This window comes from Ovis canadensis, chromosome 20 (genome assembly GCF_042477335.2).
Source record: "Ovis canadensis isolate MfBH-ARS-UI-01 breed Bighorn chromosome 20, ARS-UI_OviCan_v2, whole genome shotgun sequence".
NCBI lineage: Eukaryota > Metazoa > Chordata > Mammalia > Artiodactyla > Bovidae > Ovis > Ovis canadensis.
Window position 1 is genome coordinate 49,163,975 of NC_091264.1, and position 13,268 is coordinate 49,177,242.

The 13,268-nt window shown below is 38.9% G+C and overlaps 1 protein-coding gene across 1 annotated transcript in view; it reads right to left on the bottom strand.

Moving 5' to 3' along the window:
• The window catches only part of LOC138425093 (placental prolactin-related protein 1-like), a 40,524-nt gene that overhangs the window by 26,709 nt on the left and 547 nt on the right, over window positions 1-13,268 (bottom strand). The gene's annotated exons all lie outside the window — the stretch shown is intronic.

The following is a 13,268-nucleotide window of genomic DNA, read 5'->3' on the forward strand; positions in this document are numbered from 1 at the left end:
CACCCCTGGGGCAGGGAAGATCCATGCAGAAGGGAATGGTTACCCACTCTAGCACTTTTGTCTCAAGAAGCCTTTGGACAGAGAAGCCTTATAGGCTACAGTCCATGGGGATCACAAAATGTCAGACATGCCTGGGCGACTAACATACAAGGAACATTAAGGATTTGGAAGCCGTATCAGAACTAAGGATAGCTTAAAAGGAAAAGCAAAACTCTTTGAGACAGGCAAGAACATGGATGCACGAACACTTATAGGCCAACAGAGCAAAGGAAGAGAATGGATATTGCAGTCTCTAAGAGTCTTGTACATAGCTGCAGCTAAAAGCGAGGGCATCTGACCAGAGCTCTGGGCTTCAGTGGAGAAACTTCGCCACTTCCCAGCAAGAAAGGAGTCAGAGGAAAGAATCAATCCACTGATCTCTTTCTCCACTGACTCTCCAATCTCTTTTGTCCACCCCTGGCCAAACTCAATTAGAAGTCAGATGCAAGGAGTGCTAGAGGGATAAAGCCTTATTTTTTCAGCCTCCAAAGTTTCATAACATAATAGAAAATGATCAACAGGGTTCCTGAGGGGCATATAAAGAATATCAAACACATCCACCATTTCTATATAGTAGCTATGTTTTCTTTATCTTATGATTCTAGTTGTGGTTAATTTTGCTAGACATTTAGGTTGCCTGGGTAGGATTAACTTTAATGGGAGAAGTCAGTTTCTGATTTGACCTAGACTTGAGTATTTGTCACTGTATTTCTGGTATCAAAATATTATTACTGGGACCCTGACTGATTGTATCCTTGATTCACTTAAACCCTTTGAAGAGATAGGTAGTGTGACCAGACTTCAGAAGGGACCAGAAACTATCAAGAGATGTTTTTATGCATTGTTGAATCCATTTGGTTGATTTGTATGTGTGAGAGTGAAAACTTTTAATTCCAAATTTGTGAGAGAAGTTAGTCTGAAATTTCCTTTTTGAATTGCCTTTGTCTGATTTTGATATAGATCAATATTGGCCCCATCTCATTAGTTTGGAATGGTTTCCTACTCTTGCATTTTCTTGAAGAGATTATATCAAATTGATCTTAACTTTTAAAATATTTATTAGATATCTCTGGTCAAACTATCTTGGATTGATGATTTCTTTTTCAAAAGTTTTATGTCACAGTTTCAATCTCATTAAAGTTTATAGGAGTATTCAGATGATGTATCTATTTTTGCTTCATGTATTTTGAGGTTATGTTGTTTGGTGTATACATATTTAGGAGCACTATGAATTCCTGCTGAATTGAATCGTTTTCACATATGTAAAGTCCTTGTATTACTTTGTAGATATTTTCTTTGCTCTAAAGTCTACTTTATCTATTATTAACATCTGTTTTTATCCTTTTATTTTCCAAATATCCATGTGATTATTGAGTTTCTTGGGCTTTCCTGATGCCTCAGACAGTAAGGAATCCACTTGCCTTTGAAGACCTGGATCAATCCCTGAGTTGGGAAGATCCTCTGGAGGAGGACCTGGGAATCTGTATTCTTGCCTGGAGAATTCCATGGACAGAAGAACCTGGTGGGTACAGTCCATAGGGTCCTTAAGAGTCAGGCACAGCCTAGCAGCAAACCCAGCACTTCGTGTTCCTTCACATTTGTTCCTTGGGAGGAACAGCCCTACTCAGGCTGCCTTCTGATCTAGATTGGAGTCCAGGAATGCTGGGTCTGGCTTGTCTTTTCTCAGGTGCTACTGTGTTGCCCTTCCATTCTTCAGGCCCTAAAGAAGCTCACCTTCTTCTTGCCAAATATACAAAGTCTCCTTTAGTGTTCTCTTCTTATTTCCAGAACAAACAAAGGAGTGGGCACGGAGATAAATGTCATCTTGTCTGAACCAGAAGCCCAAGGTGTGTTTGTAACATAGGGAAGAGATTTCATGGAGGGAAATTGAGGAGGAAAATGGAAGGGAGTCCACAGCAGGCTGGAGATGAAAGTCGTGGAGTCTCCTTCTTTAGAAGTCATCAGAATCTGAGAAAGTATATTTTCTAGGTTATATATATATTCAGCTCTGAGTGAGTACACTTTCTGTTTCAGCTAACTGTAAGCCTTCTGTATATTTTCATTAATTTTCTTTACAAATGCATATATATAATGATATCCATATGACATTTTATTTATTCTTCTAGGCCATTTCATTTCAGTTCAGTTCAGTCTCTCAGTCATGTCCTACTCTTTGTGAGCCCATGAACTGCAGCACACCAGGCCTCCCTGTGAATCACCGCCTCTCACAGTCCACCCAAACCCATGTCCATTGATTTGGTGATGTCTTTAACCATCTCATCCTCTGTCATCCCCTTCTCTTGCCCTCAATCTTTCCCAGCATCAGGGTCTTTTCAAATGAGTCAGCTCTTCACATCAGGTGGCCAAAGTATTGAAGTTTCAGCTTCAACATCAGTCCTTCCAATGAACACCTAGGACTGATCTTTAGGATGAACTTGTTGGATCTCCTTGCAGTCCAAGGGACTCTCAAGGGGTCTTGTCCAACACCACAGTTCAAAAGCATGAATTCTTCGGCACTCAGGTTTCCTCACAGGCTAACTCTCACATCCACACATGACTCCTGAAAAAAACATAGCCTTGGCTAGATGCACCTTCGTTGGCCAAGTAATGTCTCTGCTTTTTAATATACTGTCTACATTGGTCATAACTTTCCTTCCAAGAGTAAGTGTCTTTTAATTCCATGGCTACAATCACCATCTGCATGTTTTGGAGCCCTCCAAAATAAAGTCAGCTACTGTTTCCATTGTTTCCCCATCTATTTGCCATGAAGTGATGGGACTGGATGCCATGATCTTAGTTTTCTGAATGTTGAGCTTTAAGCCAATTTTTTCACTAGGCCATTATTTTCAACGGCATTGCTCTGCTTTCATTATGATCTGAGATTTAAACCCTGTAAGAAATAAATCTATTGTACAGTTTGGATTATTTCCCAGTAGATAAATTAATGGAATATCAAAAGGACTAAAAATGAGTACTGAATTGAGCTCACAAAATCTTATATATGCATATGAAGAGAGTTATTCACATATAATTGTATTCTTGGCCCCTTGTTGTATTGTGAGAACTTTGATTGAAGCTATATATAAAAGAAATTACTTTATTATGATAGATAAGCAACTGATATAATTATGTGTGTACATTCAGAATCCATTAGTCCAGTGGCCATAAAGATGAGTGTCCTCATCCGTTGAAGAAGAAAATGTTACCATTTCCGTTTATTTTTATCTCACTGTCATTTAATTTATATTTTGTTTATATATTTTAAATGTCATAATATATTAGAATAGCAATGCATATATAAGATTTTTACATAATATAATTAGGTCACTGACAGTGTGTTGAAAAATGGAAAATAATGTGGAGATTAGTTCTCCAGGAAACAAAATATAAAAATTTCCTACATAAAACGTTACTTAATTTTGTGGAGTTTACCAACAATTTTTTATGAAATCAGTTCAACTGAAGAGAGTCAGAATGTTCAGAACATCCATGTTTGCATGAGTTTGCATAGGGCCTCAGAGAAAGAAACATTTTTGAAATTGGCTAGACCAAGAGACCTGCCTGGAGGGGGGGAAAACTTGAATCTTGAATGCAAGAGAGCATGTTTGCTCCCCTCAGTGTGGTCTAAGTTGTTTTTCTTTAAATCACATCCCTTCTTCACCTTTATTCCCCAATCCCTGTCCTCTCCTTTACTAGTTCTTTTCCCGTATTAGAGGTCACCCCTTAACATACAATGCAATAAACATTCATGTTTATTGCAAAGTATCTGTCTTCCCCCAGCTAGAAGATCAGTTTCATGAGGACAAGTGTCTGCCTGCTTTGTTTAGTGATGTAAAGTAAGCACCTATAAGAGTTTCTGAGTCAAGGAGGAATTAAGTCAATGATCAGTTGGTTAAATGACCAATAGCAGAGTACTGGGCAACTCTATAGGTTTCAAAATTTTGTGATTTTCATTAGCTATTGTAAATAAGCTGTTCTACAGTTAATGTTACAAGGTTAAAACACATTTTGGTTTCTTTTACCAGCATAAAGATAAACTACATTTGAAGAAAACGTTTAAGACCCAACATGATAGCCAAAATGCACATTTGAAAAATCAAATTATACTAGATTATTTGTTTTCTTTATCGAAAATATAATTATATTCCTTTTCAAAAACTTTTCCTTACATAGGTGTGTGTATACATATGTTTATATATGTAAATAAAATTCGATCTAGTCAAAGCTATTGTTTTTCCAGCAGTTATGTATGGATGTGAGAGCTGGGCCATAAGGAAACTGAAGCCCAAGGAACTGTTGCTTTTGAACTGCGTTGTTGGAGAAGACTCTGGAGAGTCCCTTGGACTGCAAGGAGAACAAACAGGTCAATAATAAAGGAAATCAGCCCGGAATATTCATTGAAAAGACTGATACTGAAGCTGAAGCTCCAATACTTTGGCCACCTGATGCAAAGAACTGAATCATTGGAAAAGACCCTGATGCTGGGAAAGATTGAAGGCAGGAGAAGGAGATGGCAAAGGATGAGATGGTTGGATGGCATCATCGATTTGATGGGCATGAGTTTGAGCAAGCTCAGGAGATGGTGGAGGACACAGGAGCCTGATGTGTTGTAGTCCATGAGGTCTCAAAGAGTGGATATGACTGAGTGACTGAACTTAACTGGAGGTATGCATCATGTATATAACATAATGATTATATGATCATCATACATAGATCACATTGACAAATATGCTATTTCAGTTTCAGGTGTCATTTTACATAGATAATATGATGCATGATCTTAGTTTTCTAAATGTTGAGCTTTAAGCCAATGTTTTTACCCTCCTCTTTCATGTTCATCAAGAGGCTCTTAGTTCCTCTTGAACCAGAATCGGGGAGGCTAGAAAGGCAGATGAAATGGCTCGAGTGGTGCAGTAGAGGACTTCCACGCAGGAGTCACTAGTAACAGGGAGTACTCAAAACTGGGTGTGTTTCTTACATATTCATGAATTTTGCATCTTTTATTTTACACATGGATGTTCCCATTCATTTCCTGTTTTTGTACAGTATAATAGCTGCAATCCTGTGTCTAATGCATTGATTGAACTAAACTTGTCTCCATGGACAATTTATAGATCTGTTATTTATGTTGCTTCAAAGATCTTTAGTCATCCCTTAATTTTGCTCATGCTTCATCAACTGCATAGTATAATTTCTCTGCAATTGCTTACAGGCCTCCACCTTTGCCTGCATGTACAGTTACCATTACCTCTATAATCTGAAGCCTGGTAACCTACATACTGTCTCGCTTGAGCTGGTAAAAAACCCAGGTAAAAGTCTCACATGCATGCGTTGGAGGTGTTCTTTCTCTTCAGGGGTATGGAGGGAATTGATATATCAGTTGTTAGAGGCATTGATACAGTATAGTTTTCCTGGCATCCTGCTCATCCTAAAAGTGATCAGACAATTAGCTACAGTTGTTCAGCATTCAGTAGATGAACCCATTAATAGAACATTAACAAGTTGATAGATGTATAATTTTTTTATTGGGAGGGAATCACAATATTTGAAAGTCATTCCTTTCCTATCTTTTCTATACATGGTCCTATAAAATTGATTTAACATCTAACTTTTCTAAGTTTAATGTTTTCCCTTCTCTGTTATATTATTATAGGGGTTTTTAAAATTATTCTTTAGTGTTTGAACCAAATATAGGACATATGTACCAATATTTGGTGCTTCTCAGGTGATGGTAGTGGTAAAGAACATTCCTGCCAATGCAGGACATATACGAAGACTCAGGTTTGATCCCTAGGTGAGGAGCATCACTGGCAAGAGGGTACAGCAGCATACTCCAGTATTCTTGCCTGGCCAATCCACTGGACACAGGAGCCTGTTGGGCTACAGTCAGTAGGGTTGCAAAGAGGTGGACACAAATGCAGTGACTTAGAATGCATGCATGCACCTATATTTAACCATTTGATCTCTTGTTTACTGTGGGTTAGAGCCAATATATTCCCTTATAAGGTGTTATACAGTTATGACTTTCGCTTATCACTGAATCCGGACACCATAAAGCTTAGCGTTCGTCCCAGGTAGGCAATGTTGTTTATGGTGGGAAAATGGTATGACAGAAAAATTTGACATAGAGTTATAGGAAATACTAAGCAATGGACTGAGAATAATAGGAGTAGAAAAATCTAGCTAACACACTGATAGAGAAAAACTCATCTTTAGCAAAAGTTATGAACATTTCAAGAGATTACTTGGAAGATAGGGGAAAAATGGGTAGTCAAAAATGGAGGATGAAACAAATACTAGTGAGTAAAAAGAACAAAGTGAGTGGAATAGAAACCTTTAGCACCACTTTTTATTAGCTGTCTGCTCTACTGCGTGCTCCTTGATTGACCTAAAAGAATTAACATACAACTTCCAAACACCTTCATCAGAAAGAGAATAATTGTTTCCAATTGTAAACTCCCATTCTACTGTAGCTCTAAAGCTATTCACTGCAAATCTTAAAACAATAACTTTTAGCATAAAAAAACCTGCCAGTATTTGTATCTGTGACCAGGATTCAGCTTTGTTTAACATAGTTCATCCACCCAGTTCACTGCAGAGCAGTTCTCACTTATTGCCTATTTATACTGAGCCTGGAGAAGAAAGCCCAGAGCAACACTGAACGACTAGAAAATCAACATGCTTCGCTTTCCCCAGTTCAGTTCAGTTCAGTTCAGTCACTCAGTCATGTCCTACACTTTGCGACCCCATGAATCACAGCACGCCAGGCCTCCCTGTTCATCACCAACACCCGGAGTTTACTCAAACTCACATCCATCGAGTCGGTGATGCCATCCAGCCATCTCATCCTCTGTCATCCCCATGTCCTCCTGCCCCCAGTGCCTCCCAGCATCAGAGTCTTTTCCAAATGAGGTGGCCTAAGTTTTGGAGTTTCAGCTTTAGTATCATTCCTTCCAAAGAACCCCCAGGACTGATCTCCTTTAGAATGGACTGGTTGGATCTCCTTGCAGTTCAAGGGACTCTCAAGAGTCTTCTCCAACACCACAGTTCAAAACCATCAATTCTTCAGTGCTCAGCTTTCTTCACAGTCCAACTCTCACATCCATACATAACTACTGGAAATACCATAGCCTTGACTAGAAGGAACTTGTCGGTAAAGTAATGTCTTTGCTTTTCCATATGCTATCTAGGTTAGTCAAAGCTTTCCTTTCAAGGAATAAGCATCTTCTAATTTCATGGCTGCAGTCACCATCTGCAGTGATTGTGGAGCCCCCAAAAATAAAGTCTGACACTGTTTGCACTGTTTCTGCATCTATTTCCCATGAAGTGATGAGACCAGATGCCATGATCTTAGTTTTTGGAATGTTAAGCTTTAAGCAACTTTTTCCCTCTCCTCTTTTACTTTAGTGCTTTATGTCAGGTAGTATTATGGACTGAATGTGTTTTCTTCAAATTCGTATGTTAAGCCTTAACTGCCAAAGTACTGTGGTTTTTTTTTTTTTTAATTCAAAATTTTTTTTATTTATGTATATATTTTTGTTGTTGTTGTTTTTTATTTTTAAAATTTTAAAATCTTTAATTCTTACATGCGTTCTCAAACATGAACCCCCCTCCCACCTCCCTCCCCATAACATCTCTCTGGGTCATCCCCATGCACCAGCCCCAAGCATGCTGCATCCTGCATCAGACATAGACTGGTGATTCAATTCTTACATGATAGTATACATGTTACAATGTCATTCTCCGAAATCATCCCACCCTCTCCCTCTCCCTCTGAGTCCAAAAGTCCGTTATACACAAAAGTACTGTGTTTTGAAAAGGGTTCAATTTTTTGGGACCTCATGTTCCTTAGCCCACCAGACTCCTCTGTCCATGGGATTTCTCAGGCAAGAATACTGGAGTGGCTTGCCGTTCCCTTCTCCAGGGAACCTTCCAGACCCAGGGATTGAACCCTGGTCTCTCAACTGTGGGCAGATTCTTTACCATCTGAGCCACCAGTGAAGCCCATTAAGGTGAAATGAGCTCTTAGGGTGGAACACTCATCCAATAGGTTTAGTGTCTTCAGGAAGGAAAACACCAGAGAATTCTCTCTGTGTCTCTGTGTCTTTTCCTCTATCTCTTTTCCCAACCCCCCACCCTGTGTGAGGACACAGGGAGAAGCCAGCCTGGGAAGAAAGAATTCTTACCAGAACCTCACCTTGCTGGCACCCTGATCTGAGACTTTTAGCCCCCAGAATTGTGAGGAAATAAATTTCTATTGATTATTCCACTGAGTCTATTTTATTCTTCACTGGCATTCTTGGCTGACAAATACAAACTCATTTATTTTGGAAATTTACCAAAAAAAATGAGGAGGAAATTGAAACAGTTATTGCACTTCTTAGGAATCTTTGTGATTTCGCAAAATGGATCCTTTCTTCGATTTCCACATCTTATGAGCTCACGGCTTCTTTGACCTAGAGACTGTGTTATTTGAAGTTTGGCTGATGCCGCCTTCTTGTTGAAAGCACAGTATAGCTCAGTAACAAAGGCAAAGGTTCCATCTGGGAGCCTAGTGGAATACACAGTCCATGGGGTTACAGTAGTCAGACATGACTTAGGAACTAAAACACCACCACCAAAGTACTTAGAAACTGAGGGAACATTATGCAGGAAAGGCCAAAAATATCATGGATGAGCCTGGTGGCATTGAGAAACAGATCTCTAAGGGATGTAAGGGGGATGGCAAACATGTTAGGAAAGCCGGATGGGCATGTGTTGCCCTGGTACAGGAGCAGATTTGACATGACCAGCAGCAGCAGCAGGCAGGACCCTGTTTAAATAAAAACATGAGCCATTCTGAGATGATCTAGTTACATGAGGTTATCAAATCCATCCTGCGGAGGCAAGCCTTTTCTTTCCCTGTTGCGCTGAGGAGTTGGTGCTGTAGTAGCTCGTGTGGGGAAGAAGGAGCGCCTTCTGTGTAAATTTAGATGGATGATGATATTTGCACAGAATGTGGAGAAGTAGATTACTCTCTGCATTTTCTCTATTTCTCCCAGAACTACTTCTGTGCTCTGTAAAGATTTGGAACTAAATTCTGAGCCAGAGTGTTTAGGCCTTTTTTTTTTTTTTTTTAAGACAATATAGTGCCGGGACTCTGCAGACTCTGACAGGGAGGCCCTCAAGGAGTTTGTAATTTTTTCACTCTACATTGACTAATGCTTGAATTTTAGACACTGAAATGACAAGAAAAGTCCAGTTGATCTGTGTGGTATACCATCACGCTGGGGTAAGAGTAAACATATGACTGACTGATCACTCCTGTTGAGTACAAAGAGAATACTAAGAGAAAAAGGATACTGTACCTTGGATCTGCTCACTCACATTAATAACCCCATGCATGTCTTTTATACTTTCCCCAAAGCTTCAGAACCTCTTAAAATTTGTGTTTCACAGGAACCCTATGAGATAGCCTTAATCTTCTCTATGATCATCAAGTTATGTCAATGAAGATACAATGACTTGGAGAGGGCAAGTAATTTTCCCTAGGTCCCATTATTAGCCAATGCAGATGACTGGGCACCATAACACTCATCTGTTCACTTCCTGATGTCATATCACACATGTCAGTGGGCCTTCGGTCTGCATGTGTGTAACCAGGACCACAGCGGAAGCTGTGATGACTGTGCTGAAAGAGAAAAATATTTTGTATTTGACTGCAAAATTGCAGTGACCCTAGAGCATTGGTTTTATCCACTTGTTCTGTTCTGTCTATAATACTCACTGTTAAAGTCTTTGACAACTATCAGTATGGGGGCTTGGTTTTGCTGACTATCCTTTTTCTAGGCACTTTGAGAGCTCTTCTACTTTAATGAATCTTTAATCTTCTTGTTACATTTGTTTCTTCAAGAAAATAGCAAATAAATCTCCAAATGATAATATAAGAATATTACCTGGTCAGCACCAATACAACATCATTGGATCAGCTCCAATACTACATCATTGGATCTGTGAACAAGGCCTCTCTTTTCCTGACTTTGACTTTTTAGGGACCAAATTTACCTGTCTGGTCCAGAGTACATCCTGAAAACCCATGGAGCTTAGTTTTTGAATCATCTCCAAACATCTCCTCTTTGATATTAGAACTATACCTTCATGCTTCCATGATGTATTATAATATTTCAGAAATTATTCCTGGCCCTACTTTGGCCAACAGAAGCATAAAATCATTGACTTTTGCAAGCATGATTTTAATATTACTTTTCGTGTCCATTCTTTGTAGGTAACAGAATTTAAGACTGAAGTGAGCAAGAATTGAGTTTGGACAAGAGAACTTACAAAATAGAGATTTCATCCTCCTGAATGAGACCTGAACATGAGTCTTCTTCCAATTTACCAGAAGAGCAGTAATGTAATTAAGGATAACGTATCAGCATTTAATACTGATTTACTATAGCATTTGCATTTTCTCTGCTCTTAGTTAGTTTAAAGGGGCGTGGTATCTAAGAATAAAATGGTTATTTAAAATTAGATGATGGAAATAGTCTTTCTAACACCATACACAAAAATAAACTCACAATGGATTAAAGATCTAAACATAAGACCAGAAATGATAAAACTCCTAGAGGAGAACATAGGCAAAACACTCTCCGACATACATCACAGCAGGATCCTCTATGACCCACCTCCCAGAATATTGGAAACAAAAGCAAAAATAAACAAATGGGAGCTAATCAAATTAAAAGCTTCTGCACAACAAAGGAAACTATAAGCAAGGTGAAAAGACAGCCTTCAGAATGGGTGAAAATAATCACAAATGAAGTAACTGACAAAGAATTAATCTCAAAAATATACAAGCATCTCCTGGAGCTCAATTCCAGAAAAATAAACCACCCAATCAAAAAATGGGCCAAAGATCTAAACTGACATTTCTCCAAAGAAGACATACAGATGGCTAACAAACACATGAAAAGATGATCAACGTTACTCATTATGAGAGAAATGCAAATCAAAACCACAATTAAGTACCATTTCACGCCAGTCAGAATGGCTGCTATCCAAATGTCTACAGGCAGTAAATGTTGGAGAGCCTGTGGAGAAAAGGGAACCCTCTTACACCGCTGGTGGGAATGAAAACTAGTATAGCCACTATGGAGAACAGTGTGGAGACTCCTTAAAAAACTGGAAATAGAACTGTCATATGACCCTACAATCCCACAGCTAGGCATACACACCAAGGAAACCAGACTTGAAAGAGACACTTTTACCCCAATGTAAAAGTGTTGCAGCACTGTTTATCACAGCCAGGACATGGAAGCAACCTAGATGTCCATCAGCAGACGAACAGATAAGAAAGCTGTGGTACATATACTCAATGGAGTATTACTCAGCCATTAAAAAGAATACAGTTGAATCAGTTCTAATGAGGTGGATGAAACTGGAGCCTATTATACAGAGTGAAGTATGCCAAAAAGAAAAACACCAATACAGTATATTAATGCATATATATGGAATTTAGAAAGATGTTAACTATAACCCTGTATGGGAGACAGCAAAAGAGACACAGATGTATAGAACAGCCTTTTGGACTCTGTGGGAGAGGGTGAGGGTGTGATGATTTGGGAGAATGGCATTGAAACATATATAATATCATATGAGAAATGGATTGACAGTCCAGGTTCGATTTATGAAACAGGACGCTTGGGGCTGGTGCACTGGGATGACCTAGAGGGACGGGATGGGGAGGGAGGTGGGAGAGGGGTTCAGGATGGGGAGCACGTGTACACCCGTGATGGATTCATGTTGATGTATGGCAAAACCAATATAGTATTGTAAAGGAATTAGCCTCTAATTAAAATAAATAAATATATATTACAAAAATAAAAAATAGATAAATTGATACAGCCAAAAAAAAAAAAAAAAGGATGCAGGAAGGAAATGGTGACTCTATTAAGTGGTAAATATTAATAAATAGATACATATAAACAACGAAAACGAAGATGTGGTACATATGTACAGCAAAATATTACTCAGTCATTGAAAAGAATGAAATAATGCCATTTGCAGCAGCATAGATTGTTCCATATGTTAGGTTCATAGATGGACCTAGAGAGTCATGCTGAGTAGATTAAGTCAAACAGAGAAGGAGAAATATCATACAATATTCCTTACAGGTGGTATCTAAAAAGAAATGATACAAATGAAATTACTTACAAAGCAGAAGGAGGCTTACAGACTGAAAAAACGAACTTATGATTGCTGGGGGGAAGGGAGTTCAGTTCAGTTCAGTTCAGTTGCTCAGCTGTGTCCAACTCTTTGTGACCCCATGAATTGCAGCATGCCAGGCCTCCCTGTCCATCACCAACTCCTGGAGTTCACTCAAACTCACGTCCATCAAGTCGATGATGCCATCCAGCCATTAGAAGAGAACTGTTATGTGATCCCTTATCCCACTTCTAGATATATAGTCAAAGGAAATGAAATCATTGTGTCAAGAGAGATCTGTATTCCCATGTTCATTGCAGCATTATTCACAGTAGACTTGGTATAGGCACAACCTGAGTATCTTTCAACAGGTGAATGGATTAAAACAATGTCATTGACATATATAGGTAAATATTATTTAGCCATTAGAAAAAGAAAGAATCTTCACATTTGTGGCAACATGGATGAAACTGGAGGACATCATGCTAAGTGGACTAAGTCAAAGTCAAATACCATATGATCTCAATTATAAGGAATCTCCAAAAAAGAAAAAAAGATGGAACTCATAGTAGAAAATGATTGCCAAAGACTGGAGGGTAAGGGAAATAGGGAGAGAATTCTAAAGGTTACACATTTCATATATAAAAAATTAATAAGATCTGAAGATCTAAATTTGAGCTTCATGATCTAATCATGAGATCTAATCATGAGTTTGAGCAAGCTCTGGGAGTTGGTTATGGATAGGGAAACGTGTTGCTGCAGTCCACAGGGTCACAAAGAGTCGGAAATGAATGAGCAACAGAACTGAACTGAGAATCTGATGTAGAGAATGGTTACCTTAACTAATAAGATTGTGTTGTATTTTTGAAATTGTCTGAGAGACTGGACATCATCACGCGGCATCACCAACTAGATGGACATGAGTTTGACTAAGCTCTGGGAGTCTGGGATGTACAGGGAAGCTTGGCATACTGCAGTCCATGCAGTCTTTAATAGTCGGCCATGAATGGATGACTGACTCAACTAAAGAGAGTGGAACTTAC